General features: G+C 40.3%; 1 protein-coding gene across 6 annotated transcripts in view; it reads right to left on the reverse strand.

Moving 5' to 3' along the window:
• Positions 1 to 16,700, reverse strand: part of ralgps1 (Ral GEF with PH domain and SH3 binding motif 1) — a 762,687-nt gene extending 745,987 nt beyond the window's left edge. For 2 of the 6 annotated variants that reach the window (XM_087998399.1, XM_087998397.1), the window contains exon 1: positions 16,534 to 16,700. The gene's annotated coding sequence lies outside the window, so the exon portion shown is untranslated. Of the gene's footprint in view, positions 1 to 6,195; positions 6,215 to 16,423 lie in introns of those variants that run through there. The other 4 variants (XM_043720239.2, XM_043720237.2, XM_043720241.2 and 1 more) reach the window with 3 other exon arrangements.
• Positions 16,701 to 17,079: the final 379 nt, after the last annotated feature.

A 17,079-nucleotide genomic window follows, 5' to 3' on the forward strand; every position in this document is an offset into this window, starting at 1 on the left:
CTCAAAAGGATGATTAGAGCATGGAATGCCTTTTCACTAGTGACTATTGAGGCAAAGAATGTAACCTGATTTAAAATGGAATTGGGTAATTATTCAAGAAAGGAATGTAATAGGATATGGGGACAAAGCAAGTTAATGGGATTTTCCAGGAACCAGATGCTGGCTGTGATTACGATTAGATTATGGGTTATAAATGGCCCATGTGATCTTCAGTTGCCTAACCAAGTCAGAGAAGAGGCTTACAACATTGTTTCTTCACCCCTCCCAGGAGCTACGTGGTTGTGAATAGCAGCATGAGGAGGAAAGGTGAGTTTGTTCAGAGAATCATGGGGTCATACAGCACAGGAACAGACCCTTTGGTCCAACTCTTCTGCCCTGACCAGACATCCCAACCTGACCAAGTCCCATTTGCCACCATTTGGCCCATATCCCTCTAAACCCTCCCTATGCAGATACTCATCCAGATTCCATTGAAATATTGTAATTGTACCAGCTTCCACCACCTCCTCTGGCAGCTCATCCCATATACATGCATCAACCCCCACATGAAAAAGTTGCCCCTCAGGTCCTGTCAAGTGTTGTAACTGTACCTGCATCTATCACTTCCTCTGGCAGTTTATTTCACATACAAGCCACCTGTTGTGTATGAAAAACTTACCCCTCAGGCCCCTTTTAAATCTTTCCCCTCTCACCTTAAACGTATACCTTCTAGTTTTGGATTTCCCCACCCTAGAAAAAAAAATCATGCCTCTCATGATTTTATAAACCTCTATGAGGTCACCCCTCAGCCTCCAACACCCCAGGGAAAACTACTCGAGACTATTCAGCCTTTTCCTACAGCTCAAATCCTCCAACCCTGACAACTTCCTGTAAATCTTTTCTGAACCACTTCAAATTTCACAACATCTTTCCTATAGCAGGGTGACCAGAATTGTATGCAGTATTCTATAAGTGGGAAGGAGTTGCTTCCAGCTCCAATAAGCCAGGAATTGTGATAGGGAGTCTTTTCTTGCCAGTGACTTTCACACATTCCTAACTATGCAGCACGGCCTTCAATGGGCTAACTGATATCCCTGTGCAATCTAATAACTATCACTCCATCACACAGTACAGACCAGTCAAGCAGTCCTCCAGTGTGATATAGAGTTTGTGTTGTGGAAGCATTCAACTCACTCACTATTTTGTGGAAACGTTTGGTGTCATTCAATAAGGCAGGTTAGTGAGAACTCTCAAAGTTCTCCACAAAGACAAAATTATAAAGATAGATGTTGTGGTTCTGTTCGCTGAGCTGTGAATGTGTGTTGCAGACGTTTCGTCCCCTGTCTAGGTGACATCCTCAGTGCTTGGGAGCCTCCTGTGAAGCGCTTTTGTGATCTTTCCTCCGGCATTTGTAGTGGTTTGAATCTGCCGCTTCCGGTTGTCAGTTCCAGCTGTCAGTTGCAGTATATTGGGTCCAGGTCGAAGTGCTTATTGATTGAATCTGTGGATGAGTGCCATGCCTCTAGGAATTCCCTGGCTGTTCTCTGTTTGGCTTGTCCTATAGAAGCACTTCACAGGAGGCTCCCAAGCATTGAGGATGTCACCTAGACGAAACGTCTGCAACACAAATTCCCAGCTCGGCAAACAGAACCACAACAACGAGCACCGGAGCTACAAATCTTCTCACAAACTTTGAACACTTATAAAGATAGATCATGTGGATGAGGTGGTTTCCTTTAGTTAATACGCCCAGAGGAGAGACAGTGGTGTAGACGTAATTTCAATGGACTGGGACAACAGCCCAGGCTAATACTATGGGAACATGGGTTCAAATCCCATCATGGCAGCTGGAGGAGTTGTAAAGGTTTAGTGCCCCAGGCTCTGAACCAGGAGGTCTAGGTTTATGTTCCACCAGCTCTCAAGATGTACCATAACATGCCTGAACAGGTTTATTTTTAAAAAAGTCAAAAAAGCGTGTATTTAACAGAGGAGGATGGCATTTTCTTCTGGTTCTTGGAACCACAAATGTTCAAACCATAAAACAACATCTCGCTTTCCTGGGGAATTGTCTCTCTGTCTCTGGTGCCAATGACACATTGAATTAAAATTTATCATCTAGCTCTTTATTTATTTATTTATTAACAGGGTCAAATACCTTTGCATAAAGAATTCATGCAAATTTTCACCACAATCCAAATGAATTACCCTAACTTGTCAGCTTTTAAAGTTTGTGGGTGAAAAGAGTTTATATACCTGAGCATTTTGTTTTTAAAAACGCCTACCTCCATACTTTGGGCACCTCTGAAAGGTTTACTGATTTATCACAACTCTTTAGAAAATATTTGCATCCCCAATTGGGTACACATTTCCATTCAGCCTGTGTAAAATTGGAGAGCATGTCCGTGTAAACAGACTCCTCCAAATTTGCTCTTGTGCACATCCTGAATTGGAGATGCACCCTCATCCAGTTGCTCACGCCCTCAGTACAGGATTTCCCTCTCTTATCCTCTCCTCTACATTTCCTTCAAGAGAAGCAGTCCTTAAAGTTTAGCTCATCACCACGTTTTTTTAATCACTGCCTGATGTGACAGTGTCAGAAGTTTGTTGACAGCAATCTTATGAAGTGTTTCGGAACATTTAAAAAAGGAGCTATCTCAATGCAAATTGTGGTTTTCCCATCAGGGCACTACCACAGTACTAATATTGAAGGAAAGTTGAACATTAGTAATCGCTGTGCCTTTGTGAAACATTTAAATAGGAACTGCATCATAGAAAATGCATGATGCCATTAACAGGGTCTGCTGTTAAACAACATGTATTTGTTGAACCAAGTTTCCTAACCAGTTTAGGTAAAATAGTTCGAAACAAAATTCATTTTGCCCACCTGCCCATTGATTGGAAACAAATAACAATATCTCATTAGTTACTAAATACCTTTTTAATAATTATTCTATTTTTGACCTTTGGTATCTATGGTCTTCTTAAAATCCTTTTCGGAAATTTGATGTTTCATGTTGAGCAAGGGAATGCTATACCAAGCATTTTAAACATGCAGCAAACACTCCCAGATTAGACCCAGTTTAAGACAGACAAGGAGAAAAGCAGCCTCAGCTGCATCTGAAAACCAGGTTTATATGAGAATCCCCAACCCCCACTTTACACATCTAATAAAATGACCATTTAGAGACAAATTAGTGACAGGCTTGTGTTTGGACTCACATGAGATGTCCTGAAATTTATTCTACATTTCCATTCAGCTAGAGGATAATTTTTACCCCTCTAGAGTCTGGGTAGATTTTGCATCGGACACACAGTTGTTACAGAGTAGGAGATCATTCAATCTATGTCTGCCCCTCGATATTTTACTAGATAGCCACTCCTGATACCTTGCGGTATTTGCCACCCGTCCCACTAAGTGGCACTGAGAAGGGAACCTTTGAGGTGGCTTGCTACTAACAATCCTCGTGTTGTCTTTAGCCTATTTGGTGATCAGGGGAAAGGGATATACAGGGTAGAGTATACAGTATACAGACAAGGCACTGTTTTTAGATAAGAGGTTTGTTGCATGATAGCAAGAAATACAACTACATTTGGTCAATTACCAAGACTGTAGGGAGCTGGTCCAGATAAATCTGTTTCTCGGAAAACTGGAGAAGAACTCTCCCACGAAACTACGTGACATCAGCCAATGTACCATGAACATTAACTCTTCAGAACCATCATCCTATACAACACCCCTTCAGAACAATTGGTTGTACTCCCCTGCCTCTCCCTGTGGCCCTACACATTCTAACCCTACAGACAGTAATCTAATACCCACTTGAATGTCTCAATTGAATCCACTTCCAATACATAGGCAGCACAAAGCAGACCTTGACCATTTGATTGAAACAGTCTCTCAAGTTTCCATAGCTTCATTCGTCACTTAGTCAGGTGATGTTGCATTCTCAGCCCTAGCACAGACTGGAACAGTTTCTATCTATGCTGTACAAACCCCCTCAGGATTCTGAACACTGCTACCAAACATCCTTTTAACTCTCTTCTCAGAGGAGAATCAGGCACAGTTCCTTTAATCTATGCAGTTATATAAATGTCTTTCATAATCTCAGGACATCCCAAATGCTCTCCAGCCAATTTTCTACTCTGTCACTGCTGCAATGCAGGCAGCTCTCAAGTCAGTCAGGCAAACAACTGAAACATGTCAATATTTACCAACAGGTTTTTAAAACAGCAATTTTACATCAGAAAAGGCTCTTTATCATATAAAGCCAGGATTGCTGGTTACATGTTGAAGTATTGCCTACAAGCCATATTAATCAATCAACTAATCAATTTCAGCAATCTGAAGATCTATCAAATGTCACCATTTGAAAAGGGAACTCGTTTATTAAAGGTCAACTGACACTAACAATTGGGCAGTAGTTCACAAAAGTGCAGTAAGAGTAATATTTTATAGCTGAGAGTGTGTTGCTGGAAAAGCACAGGAGGTCAGGCAGCATCCAAGGAGCAGGAGAATCGACGTTTCGGGCATGAGTCCTTCTTCAGGAAGGGCTTTTATATACTTGTTTAAAAGTCAATTTTTTAAGGCTGAAGTTGTAGCCAGAAACAAAAAGGAGTCTACTCTTAAAGGAATATTATTTTCAACAAGTTGAAACCCACCCACCCCCATTGTCTTGCCTTCAGAGGTTTGCCAGGTCAGAGACTGTTCCAGCCAAACCTGCTGCCAAAAACAGTACAGAAGGAACACACTGTACACCATTAAAGTGGTAGTTATTTCAAACAACCTGTTTGAACATATTATGACACACCTCTAGAGTAGGAGGGATACTACCACAGTTATACCCAAAACCCTGGAGGGGAATTTGAACTCCAGTACGTATGCTCCTCAGTTACAGCTAACATTGAGAGGAATAGCCCCTCAAGCTTGCACAGAGCTTGTTCCAGTGACTTAGACTGCCAGGCTACACCACATCACTGAGATAGTAACCTAGATGTGTGCAGACACCAGGAGCTAAACAGGGATAGGGATGTTCCATTGCTGATCGGACAGCAGGTTGCTCAAAAGGGATGTGTTGTTCTTCTGTCTGAGAAACACAAATTGGTCAGATTTCATGTTGAGAGACAAAAAAAAAATCTGCAGATGCTGGAATCCAAAGCAGAGAGGCAGGAGGCCGAGAGAACATAGCAAGCCAGGTAGTATCAGGAGATGGAGAAGTCAACGTTTCGAGATGTAACCCTTCTTCAGGACTAGGATTTCCAGGTGAGCCTGGTTCTGTTTCTAAAAAAAAAGGCAGCAGGAGGCTCCCTCAGGACTGCGGAGTCTGTTCTGACAATCTGACAATTCTTTGGGGCATGGAGCTGTCAGAGGAAGGAGAACCTTGCCCCCTCAAACCTCGCAACAGGCAGTATTCTGAAATGTAAATATCCTCACAGCCAGCTGCTGTCAAACCCCCACCCCCTGCTGCAAGTAAATGGCCAGTGTTAAAGAGCTGGAGAGGGGACAGGTGCCAAGGGGGTAGGGGATCCAGGTAAGTAGGGTGACAGGCCAGTACCCATTGGGTAGGATGCCAGCTTGGATGGGATAGGGTACGAGCTGGGGAGGTGATAGGAGTGCCATAGTGCAAGGTGACAAAGGGGGCAGCTGAGTGTTTCAGTGTTTGAGGAGCTCTGGAGAAATCAGGTCGGAGGGTGGGAGAAGAGGGTGTGGGGAGAGTAAGTATTGGGTTTGGGGAGGGAGGAGGCTTGTGTGCAGTCTGATGGGCAGAGGGAATGGGTGGTCAGGTACAATGGCAGAGCTGGGAGCCAATGGGGGTCAGGTTGTGTCTGTCAGGGGGCCAGATCAGGGGTGTGAATGAGCTCAGCATGGGGTCAGTTTCTTAGTTACTCAGGAGGTAGGTTGCAGATTTAACAGTGTAGCTTTTCCTGCAGAATTTTTATTCTTAATTTCATTAGAACCATCCAAAGCCTCTGATTTTAATCCGTCCTTTCAGAAGGTTCCAGGCAAAGAGGAATTCCCCATGGGAAAATTCCCAGACAATTCCTTTGGAGTGTGCTCAGCAGGGTCCCAGTGTGCAACTCCCATCCCAATCACATAACAAGTGTCTGACCACTGCGAAATCTGCAAGCTTCTCCATCCATTGAGTGATGGAAAAAGTAGCCTTTACAATATGTTTACTGGTGTTTTTTTAAAAATGCAATACTATCTCAAGTTCATACCTTTCAGAAACCTATTTCAAGTATGTCTGGCAGCAGCAGAGTTTCGAAGTCTGGCATACAGGATCCCAGGATGTAATGAAATTCACTGCTAGCACTCATTAGGCAATGCTCAAAGTTGAATGTAGGAAAATTTCCTGGCCACATAGGAGCTGTTGTTGAATTGGATTATCCTACATGATAAAATGCTGTAAATTAATTTTATGATCAATAACCAATCTCCAGACTTATTTTAGCAAATAATATCCAGTGTTTTGCTTTCCCTAGATTCATGACTGTAAAAGCTGCAAGATTCAATAAAAGGATTCTATCCTTAAAATTTATCCCAGTGCTATTTTTATCCATTCCTCTTGAACTCTGGCACAACAGAAAACAAAATAATTCAAGATTAAATTTGCAAATCATCCTGCAATAATTCCAATCATTGCTGATTTAATATTTTGCTTTTTACTTCATGCAAACAAAAACTGCCTTTAGCGACTGCATTAAGACCTCAAAAGAAACAGCAACAAAATGTTGCCTGCAACTTGTTTCACATGCAGCCTAGTATAACTCAAAATTAAATAATATCACATTCGGTACTCCAGCAAAGTATTAAGATCTCAAGACACAGACATATAATAGGGTACAGAAAGAAAATAATTGCTCAGAAAGCTATCTAAGGCTTAGTAGGTAGGATTGTTTGATGCAGGATCTAACCATATTGACTTTAAGATCAGTGATTCAATCCATGTTTCATGCTGAGTTAACAAATCTTCTCTTGTCTCTTTGTTGGCTAAAGGATGATTGAGGAGCCACCTTCCTATCCTCAACAGCTTGAAGCTCAGTTTGAAATTTTATATCACACCAAACTCCAGTCATCCAATGTCCTTTCCCCCACTGACCACAGCCCTGAGCTCCCAACCTCCTGGATTTTAAAATCTCATCCTTTTGGTTAAAGCCCTCACTAGTATTTTTTTCATGTTAGTAGCCTCCAAAATATTTAAAGTCTGCCCATCCTTTCCTGATTGCAAACAATTGTGCATGCCACTCTCCTTTGTCTTGACTGTGCATTTCGACATCTCGGCTCAGGCTACTAACTCTCTCTCAACATCATTCAAACACCCTTTCTGGAATAAGATGCTTCTTAAAATAGGTATGCATGAAACTCAACCAACTATATTTTGTTTCCACTAAGCTGGAAGAAATTACCTTCATTTATTACATGACAAATTGCTGCTTTTGCAATTTTGGTTCAACTGTACCCACTATTAACAAATTCTACCACATAAAGTGATCTGTTCATCGTCAATAAAATGGTCATCTGAGTTAACACTGTTATCATAACCTTACTAGATCATTAGTGTACTCAGGGGAAAGAAGACCTGTCTCCTCTACTCAGTCAGAGCTTCATGTGGTTGTAGGCTATCACATCAAAATGATTCTTCAAGCTCTCGATGATAGACCATCTCTATCTTCTCAAGGTAATCGAGAAGGCACTAGAGGTAATTGCAGCCTTGCCCATTACTACTGAATAAATATGTCCCAAATTGCCCTGTTAAAACAAAACATAATTAACATTTTATTTTGCACTGCACTCTGCAAATGCTGTTTGATCAGGGAGCTTACGATACATTTGTTTTGGTTTGAAATTAAATTTTTTTAGTTCCAAATCCATGTTAGATTCTTTCATTCAGGCTTTGATAGTTAGATTTCCAAAAACGTTTGATTGAAGTTCACACTGACATAATCCGTAGGCAGGATGCCACTCGCATGTCGATGAGTGCTCTCGCTCACCAAAAATCAATCAGCCAAATGCCTCACGGTCAGTCCGAAGACTCCTATACATCAACCCTTTTCTGAATTGCTTTCGTAACCCAAACCACATTGAATCCTAATGAGCTTTCAAGTGTGCTTTGACAAGGCAGGCAGTCTCATCAGGCTTCAAACAGAAGTGGGTATTGCATCATCACGAATATGGACACTGGCCAAGTCATCTCAGAATACATTTAACTGTGGTCAACAAATAAGTGAACATAAGATGTTATTATCCTACATCATCTTCTGCCCTACTCAAATGCAAGCAGCAATATCAATTGTTCCTTCATTAAAGCCAGATTGGCCATGTATGAGTGGTGTCTGCCTGTCCAGAGAAGCAAAGAGCTGATCTATCAACTCAGACTCAATCCACCTCCAAATGTCATCATTTACTGTATAGGCAAATATAGCTCTTATTCAAATCATTCCTTGTGAAAATTTACAAAGAATACTTCCACCATATGAAAATGGTAACTCTCCTCAAGCTCCTCACACAAGCTCCATACTGAGGGGACCACCTGATAGCAGACAAACCACTCTTTCCAAGGTACCCAGATCTCAAGCCTGCAGCCACATCTATATAGATGGTCCAATTATGCTGTGGTTACTGATGAGTCTGGCCTGTATGTTGTGTCATTGTAGATCAGGGAAAGGTGGGTGCATCTTTTCGATTTTGGAGATAAACACTGCCTTGCATCGTAAACGTTACCAACTATTTGTCAGCGCAAGCTGTTTTTCTCTAAATCCTGCTATGGTCTGGCATGATTCTTTACTTTAAAATTATACGTTATAAAGTGAGTCTATTTATGCTTTTGCAATTATATTTAATGTCATGTACAGAAAAGTGTAATTTTAAAAAAATACTCTAATGGACAGCTGGCAATAACTCTGCATGAAATGAAGCAGAGAGGATAAGTACTTGTAGGTGTATATAAAACAATTGCCCATCAATTCATGCCAATTGTATTTGAATAATCCATTCAGATTGCAGTAGTGCTTGCATGACTATGGTCAAAGAATTTATTGGTCTTCGAAAATTAAGAAAATTTTTCTTTTACATTTGCATCCACACGATTCCCCCTAGAGTTCTTCGCGAGTTCCTGAGTAGGCATTCGTCCTTCATTAAAAATAAGTATTCAGACATATTTATTACACCACAATTGTAATTTATAAATAATTCAAGAAGCCACAATTTTACAAGTAGGTTGCCTCAGGAAAACAAGGGTAGGGTCGATGACTGAAATACAAATCTGCAGCTAGTTCTGTGTCAGCAACATGTCAATTACAATGACCTTATGCAACCCCTCAGTCAATGTGAGAAGCAGTACACATTTTCCTTTCGGTTGAGATAAAAAAAATGGTCCATATTCCACAGGATGAATAGTAATTTTTTTAAAAGACCCTTTTGCATGCTACAGCTATGACATGAAGGTTTAATAGGCTATTAATAGGATTAATTCTTCTCACAGACGAACATCTAATGAACCTTCTAATCCACCACTGGATTTATTGTAAATACAACCTGTAATTGTTAAGTGTAGTGAGGCACGTCAGTGTGCCACATACTGTGTCGAAAGCAATTTAATTCATTGTAATGTCACTTCATGTAATGTCAAACTTGAACTTTTGTAATATACTTTTATGAATCCTATGAATAAAGCATACCCTTATAAAAATGCACTGAAGGAGTGGAGAAAAAAAAAAAAGTACTAATCTAGTGAAATTATTTCATTGCCAGACAAGTCTACACCTCAGAATAATTAAGTGCAGACTTCATTTAGCATTGCTCAATTTTTGGACCCAAACTGCCAAACCAGGCCAGCAGTCAACTTGTGCATTCTCAGTCCAATTTATTACTGTATGGTGAAAGTTTAGTTTTTAAATGTTCAAGTTTACCACACTCTGTGCAATGGTAACTACTGGAAGTGAATGGGTTACTGGATATCAAATTACTTGATTCATGTGAGTCGGCCTTGACTGCTGTTCAATGTACTTGCTGGCATGTTCAGTTGATGCCGATGAGCAGTATTGACGGATGGCAGGTGCATGTGGATGTGTACCCCAGCAAAAAAAAAAATCAATATCTTCATCAAAAGGAGAAATGAAAAGGGAAATAATCCAGTCTCAGGTTACAAAACCAGAATAACTAATTTGAAATAAACATCTAGAGTATGTGAGATATATACTATAATATAAATTTAGCTCCAAAGAACTGCTGTCATGCTTTTGAAAGAAATACACGTACAAAGCAAACAGCTGTAGGTTTTACATTGTATACTATTAGAGCTTAAGGAGATAAGGAGTTAAGGAATTCAGACGGAAGATTCCAGATTCCAAAATAAAACCAATAAATATATTTTCCCCATTTTAATTTTCAGAGATGTTTGAAACCTGAAGTAGCATCATTTTGAAAAAATGACCTGGCAAAACGTAATTCCTGCTTCTCCCAAAAATAATCTGATTCAAAATTATTAGACTCCCTGAATATATTTGTTGTACTTCCTACTGGAGGGTATTGTGTCAATTATTCATTTTCTATTTCAACCCCAAGTATTAATGTCAGGTGTGAAAAAAGCATGATACGAATACAGCAGACAATTCACTGCAGACATTTTTAAAGTTAGAAAATAAAAGAAACAGGAACAGACTAGACCAAATGGCCTCTCGAGCTTGTTCGGCTGTTCAATAGATTGTGGCAGCTACATCTATTCTATTTTCTTGTCTTCCCCCTAACCATTTTATTTTTTTTAACTGCACAATAATATTCAAGGCTGAATTTGATAGATATGACTTGAGTGAGCACAGTCTTTGGAGGTGGATTCAAAGATTCACGACACTGAAAAATTTCTCTTCATCTCAGTTCTTAGAGAATACACCTAGCTCCAGCCTCTGCAGCCAAAGGAAATCTCCTTCCAGCATCTACACTTTAGTTCCTCTGGAGAATCACACACCTTTCAATGAGATCATCCCAATGGGCCATTCTATTCAATCTCTTCTCATAACAGATCTCTCACTCCCAGGAATCTTCATGGTATCCCTCAAGTATATCTTAGGCCAGGCTGAAGCTGTACAAAGCACTTCTGCTAGGAATCCCCCCCTCCAAATCCTATATAACTGCAGTAAGATTTCCTTACTGTTAATACACCCTCCCCCTTGAGTAAAGAGTAACATAGCAACTGCGTTCTGAATTATTGCTGTACCTGTGAGGTAACATGCGGTGAGCTCTGCATGCTCAAATCCATCAGGACACCAACATTAATTACTCTCTCACCTTTTTGAAAACTATTCTAATAAAATGGATAATTTCACATTTCTCCCACATCATTCTCTCCCTCTGCTAGCAGCTGTTTACTCGTTGAGCATCTCTCTATCCCTTTGCAGCCATTCTGCATTATCCTCACAGCTTATTTTCCCAACATGTTTTGTTTCATCAGCAATCTTGGATGATTACACGTGATCCCCTAATGCTAGCCATTGATATAGATCATAAGTAACTAAGCTCCACACACCTCTCCTTTCAGCAGCCCACTAACTGCAACCTGCAAACCGAGAAATGATCCTTTCATTCCTCATCCCCATCCTCTGATCATTAACTTGTCCTCAATTTAAAAACAGTACATTCTCCCAATCCCATGCATCTTCTGAGATCTTGTGCAGCATATTTTAGAATGCCCTGTGAAAACTTAAAATGTATGACATCTGCTGGTTCCTTATTCACTAACTCCACCCACACAAAAAAAGTCTGGTAAACACCCTTTCCCTGTCAGAAAGCAATCGGACTCTACCTAATCATATTAGGTTTTAAGTTTCTCATCATCTCTCTCAAATATTCCCCACTACTCATCAGGCTAACTGGCCTATGGTTTGGAAAGAAAAAGCAGAAATTGCTGCAGAAACTCAGCAGGTCTGACAGCATTTTTGCAGAGATGGCAAAGTTAACACTTCAGGGCCAGTGATCCTTGCTCAGATTTTTGCCTACGGTTCCGTTTTCCTTTTTTCTCCTTCCTTTCTCAAAAGAAGCAATGTTGCACTTGTTACCTCCAGTGCTGCAAGATATTTCCACCATTAAAAAATTCCAGACGTTCAAAGGCAATGCATTCTTCTCTCTGTGACCACTTCTTTTACATCTCTAAGATAGAGACAATTAGGTCCAAAGGATTTCGGATTCCTGATGAAGGGCTTAAGCCTGAACAGTCGATTCTCCTGCTCCCCGGATGCTACCTGACCTGCTGTGCTTTTCCAGCATCACACACTCAACTCTGATCTCCAGCACCTGCAGTCCTCACTTCCTCCCAGAAGATTTCTAGTGTTTGGCAATGTCACTGTTGTTTAAAGTAAATTAAAAATCCTTAGCCCTAATAACTAGTTATGGTGTCAGACCCCTACATTAATGTTTTTTTTTAATATTTGTGGCAGATTAGAACAGTAAACACAATCGAAAGGAGATGTGCACTTTTGTTACTACAAGGATAGCACTTGCATGCACGTAACACTTGTAATACAGAAAATATGTATTTAGTAAGGAAATTGGCAGTACTTGTTATCGCCAATTTTCAATGGTTCATTCAGATAGGTAATATTGTGTGGCATGACGGAGTTACAATATTGGCCACTGAACATATGCTTTTCTGAACATCATTCCCTTTTATACTACTTGTTAATCAGAATCAGGTAGGAATTAAGATTTCAATTTGAAATTTTGCCCAAATTTATTTTCACAAGACTCTTAGCTCACACACAAAACATCTGACCCTGCCCAAGCGCATGCTAGTCAGACTTGAGTTGTGCAAGTATGCCTATCACATACACTCTTATTGAATATAAAATTCTGAAAAACATTTGACAGGATTAATTCTGGGAAGCTGCTTGCTCTAGATGGTGAGTCCACAAATCACAGAATAAATATTCAGCTATTTTGGATCTGTTTTAAAAATTCTTTTCAGTATGGGTGCAAATATTAATCACGTATCCCTTACTGTCCTTGAGAAGGTGGTGACGACACAGATGAAAAAAATGTATTCACTGAAAGCATTGTGAATCTTTGGAATTCTCAGCCCCAGAGTTGGGTGCTCTCTCATTGTGTATATTTAAGACAGATTGTTTCACTTATATCTTATGAAAGATTTTTGCGATACTAAAGATAATGCAGGAACCAAGGAGGAAATGAGAAGAGCAGCCAGACCTTACTGAATATCAGAGCAAATGGCCTACTCCAAGTCTATTTCTTAAAATTGTCATTCAATAAAAAGGTATTTTCTAGTCACTGTTAACTCACCTAAAAAGGCAGGAAAACAAAGTGGAACACTTCCCTTTACAATTCTACCTCCAGGCAAAATTGCTCAGAGCTTGTAAGGTTGGCAGGAAAATCTTGCCTTCATGAGCAGCTACAGATGAAGAAATTTAACTTTGCTGATAAGAAGAGACATGCTGTCAAAGCATTTCCTGTGTCACTCATCAGAATATTTCCAAGAAATCACCATTTCAAAGGGAACAACTATTTATACTGCCTAAGAAAAAAGGTCAGCAAGTGGATTGTGATTAGTCGAGACATTGTCGGGGAGAATGCATCCTGGAACAGTTATCATCCAAATTTGTATTGAAATTTAAAGAAGAAAAGTTGGCTCCATTTGTTCAAGACAATACCACCAGCAAGCCATTACCCTCCATATTAAGAATTAGATTAACTATCAATATTTTAAACTCACTTGTGAGATGTGGGTATTGCGGGCTTGTCAGTCTTTAATGTCGGACCTTGAGATTTAATTTTCAGATGATCCTCAAGCCTTGAGGTGGAGCCTGGCGTGGTCTGGAGTCCAGGTCCAGCGTGGACTAGAGGATAACTATTGCATGGAAGGACTGTTATTCTGAATTTATTCTCTCTTTATTTTTCTATTTTTTTTCCCTAAGAATCTGCACCTGGCTACCTTTGTAGGTAAGATAGTACCATAAGTGGCAACTTGTAAACCATTCACCGTACTCACTCGAGTACGTGACAATAAAGCTAATTCTGTTCTGTTCAATCTACCAATGAATGATTATCAATTGGGCTCACGAAGTGGCTCAATCACACCTTGCAAGAAGCCACAAGCTTTCATATGCAGAGTCTTGACCTCTGCAAACAGAATAGCAATGTCCAGGCATTGCATGTTTTCAAACAATTAAAAGCATGGGGGACCCTGTTACATTTCCCATTTTGACCAGTCCAACTTGCCTTTCACCGAATTCAAGCAAACGTTTGAGGAATAGGTATTCTGATTCATTGTTGGCAAATGCATTTTGATTGGCCAGTAATCAGCCACCCTGTCTATCACACAGCATAAATTATAGTGCCTTGAAATTTGACATTCTTTGTGTCATCCTGATGAAAACAAGATTAAAAAGTGTCCTTTTTGTTCAACGTTATTCATTCTGTATTGTCAAGTAGAAATACAATAAGGAAATACAAACAAAACATTTAAAGACACAAAAGTGTGTTTTTTTTAAAATCCTGTGAGCTTTCAGCTTTTATTTTGTGATATTCCCCAACACCAAACTTCCTGCTATTCCTGGCCCCCACCATCCAATTGTAAATCCTTTCCTTCACCATATTTTCCCTCCTTAGAACTAAAACAAACACCAAATTGTGTCATTAAAACATATAATTTAGCCATTTATTCTTTCCATACAGATACAGTGATCGATCTCCCAAAAATCGATTTTTGTATCCACTCCAAAAATACCTGTTTTACAATGACGGTGTCTGAAAAATCAATTCAATTCCAATTCTTCTAAAGCACCCAATTTTTTTTTCACAAAAATTCACATCCCTGAGATGTTGGTCAAATGCAGTAATGCAGTTATTTTGTTTAAAATGGCTACAGTTAAAATAAATTGCACTTTTCATAACACCTTCCTTTTTCATATCTTCCAATCTTCCCTTTAAAGAGAGCATTTCTTCACAGGCAGGCTTCAATGGAAAATATTCAACTATTACATTCAAACATTAATTCCATGCACTCAATTTATGCAAAGGCTTTCTTAAACGTGTGAATATTTTAAAATTTCTCATGTACAGTCTTCGAAGATTAATATCTACAAAGATTAAAACGTGAGAGGAACAAAACCAGAAGATGTATGAATTTTTTATAACAAATCAATTTATCTACACTGACATTTCTCTCACAATGGAAGGGTTTGTTATCCTATTATAACGTTTAAGATAATAGTTGGACAGGAGAGAAGATGTAACGCTCTTAAATATAGGTCTTTCTTCCAGATAGATGAAGTGTCACATTGTTACGGCCAGGGAAGAAGATTGTTTCAGAATTACTCAAAGAGTCCAGGTATTAATGAGAGATTATACCGTGCACACTCCACCACCCAACAAATGACAGGTTGCAACCATTTTCTGCCAAACTGTTGTTATTTCCAAAGAAGAAGAAAAAAAATACACAATCTGGCGTGCTGAATTTGCAATTTCACATCACGACTGCTGACCGAAAGGGACAGCAAATATTTTGTTTTCAATATCAAAATGCCATGTTCTTTTGTTGAGTGGGTAGGGGGTGCTAGCGGAGGCTATAAACAGTCTATGAAGCTAATCGTACTGAGAAGGAAGAGTTCGTCAAAATTCCCATTCAAAAAGCAGACAAAACCCTAACGATTCATTGTGGTTGTGGGGTGGAGGATTGGGGGAAGGAGGTTGCAGGCGAATACCGCTAGAGCAGCGAGAATCCGATACAATGGGGACGAGAGAGACTTGCTGTAAATGTTTACTTCTACATTCACTATGGTAAGGCGTGCGGTTCATACAGAGAGAGTAGGAACTCTCACTCAAATCCTTTAAGCTCGTTATGTGCAGTAGCAAGATTACGAACTTCATCCAAATATATTCCACACATTATTGCCCCGTCGAAACGTCGTGACACTCAAAAGGACACTGAGTCAATAATCATCTCCATTTAATAAACAAAAGGACCCAATTGCACATTAACAAATACCTCAAATCCCAGTGTAAAACAAAACCGCTATACAGTACACACAAATACCCCAAGGAACTGGGATTACCATTGAAGTTTCCTGTCACAAGCTAGGTCAAATATTGGGGACGCTCAGACACACACACACAGCAACACCTCGTCCTAGTATCCGCAATGAGAAAGTGCGGGAGGAAATGAGGACCTTTGTGTTGCTGACAGTACCACACTCCACACGAGCGTGACGATGCAATGCTCCCGTTTGTACTGAATTAAAATGAAAGATTAATTACTGTGCTGTCTCCTTTGTGGTTAAAATCTATGAATGACAGAGGCGCAACCATAGAGAAGGTTGCAGGTGTCCAGCCAAAATTCCAGTTCTCCCACAGATACAACGCACCCTGTTACAATAATATTTCTCTCCGTTTCTGTTCCCACCCCTTTGGTTTGATAGCACCGGACCAGCGACACTAACTCACCGCTCCCTCTGCTGTCACCGCAGTCCACTGTCATCCCACTGAATGTTCTGTCTCAAGGTATCTCCTGCATTCCGCCGAGCAAAGATAATACTGGCGGCTGCTGAACTCACTCTAGATCATCTCCTCTGCAAGAAATGAGCGCCTGCTGTAATTCTCTCGCTGCCTTTGCTGTTTGCCAGCTTACAAACGCATTTGTGCTGAGCGATCCATTGCTCAATATGGCAGAGTTGAGCGTCTCTGTTTCTCTCGCAGACACTTGACACTCGCTTCCAGCTGGTCAGTTCCCCCACCCCCTGGCCATTTGACAGGAGGAAGTGTAGGTACCTTGCCTGATTGACACCCCTTCCTACCAATAGCGTGGAGATGGTCCCCCCAATCCGACACGGCTTTGGCTACTCCTGTCTCCAATCAATGGCAAGAGGAGGTAGGGTTTCCACCTTCCTATTGATCAATGTACAGGCTTACCGTCTCCGCTGCATTCTGGGGATTGTAGTTCAGCGAGGCATCTCACACCAACCCAACAAGGGGGACAAAATAAGAAAAGGCAGGCAATATGTGGACTTTGTAATTGAAACATGAAATTCGGGGTTGTACTGTTGGGCCAAAGTTGCATCAGAGTAAAAAACAAAATTTATTTCAGGTTTCCAGTATATGAT

The sequence above is a fragment of the Chiloscyllium plagiosum genome, unplaced genomic scaffold (genome assembly GCF_037043375.1).
Source record: "Chiloscyllium plagiosum isolate Xiang-an unplaced genomic scaffold, Cpla_swu_hap1 HiC_scaffold_21, whole genome shotgun sequence".
Lineage (NCBI taxonomy): Eukaryota > Metazoa > Chordata > Chondrichthyes > Orectolobiformes > Hemiscylliidae > Chiloscyllium > Chiloscyllium plagiosum.